This window comes from Capricornis sumatraensis, unplaced genomic scaffold, assembly GCF_032405125.1.
Source record: "Capricornis sumatraensis isolate serow.1 unplaced genomic scaffold, serow.2 scaffold1, whole genome shotgun sequence".
NCBI lineage: Eukaryota > Metazoa > Chordata > Mammalia > Artiodactyla > Bovidae > Capricornis > Capricornis sumatraensis.
The window spans coordinates 2,272,616-2,273,314 of record NW_027184612.1 but is presented as its reverse complement, the minus strand read 5'-3'; the positions used below and the strand labels follow the sequence as shown (position 1 = coordinate 2,273,314).

The 699-nt window shown below is 49.9% G+C and overlaps 1 non-coding gene across 1 annotated transcript; it reads right to left on the bottom strand.

Moving 5' to 3' along the window:
- Positions 1-380: 380 nt before the first annotated feature.
- TRNAS-GGA (transfer RNA serine (anticodon GGA)) lies at positions 381-452 on the bottom strand. The gene has a single exon. It is a non-coding gene; the product is annotated as a tRNA-Ser (tRNA).
- Positions 453-699: the final 247 nt, after the last annotated feature.

Here is a 699-nt window from a genome sequence, read left to right as displayed (position 1 = left end):
ATCACCAACTCCCAGAGCTTGCTCGAACTAATGCCCGTCGAGTCAGTGATGCCATCCAACCATCTCATCCTCTGTCATCCCCTTCTCCTCCTGCATTCAATCTTCCCCAGCATCAGGGTCTTTTCCAATGAGTCAGTTCTTCACATCAAGTGGCCAAAGTATTGGAGCTTCAGCTTCAGCACCAGTCCTATGGAACTAGGATACGATAGTCCTATCAGAACTATGTAGCTATTGAAGGTCCTAAGTAAGTAAGGTAAAGTTGCTCAGTCTTGTCTGACTCTTTGTGACCCCATGGACTGTAGCCTACCAGGCTCCTCCATCCATGGGATTCTCGAGGCAAGAGTACTGGAGTGGGTTGCCATTTCCTTCTCCAGGGAATCTTCCCAACCCAGGGATTGAACCTGGGTCTCCCGCATTCCAGGCAGACGCTTTAACCTCTGAGCCACCAGGGAAGCCCATTGAAGGTCCTAGCTCCTCTTAATTGTGAAGTCTGTGGTGCAGTTGAACTAGCGCCTTTTAAAGGTTTCCTGGTTGGGGAAGGGAGTGGGCTTGTGCCTGTGTTTTGGTGGATGGAGCTGAATCTAGTCACTGTGTAGGGCAGTGCTGTGTCGTGTAATGTGTTTTGGGGTATCTGTGGGTTTGGTATGACTTTTGGCAGTCTGCCTACCAATGTGGAGGTTTGTGCTCCTGCTTTGCTGA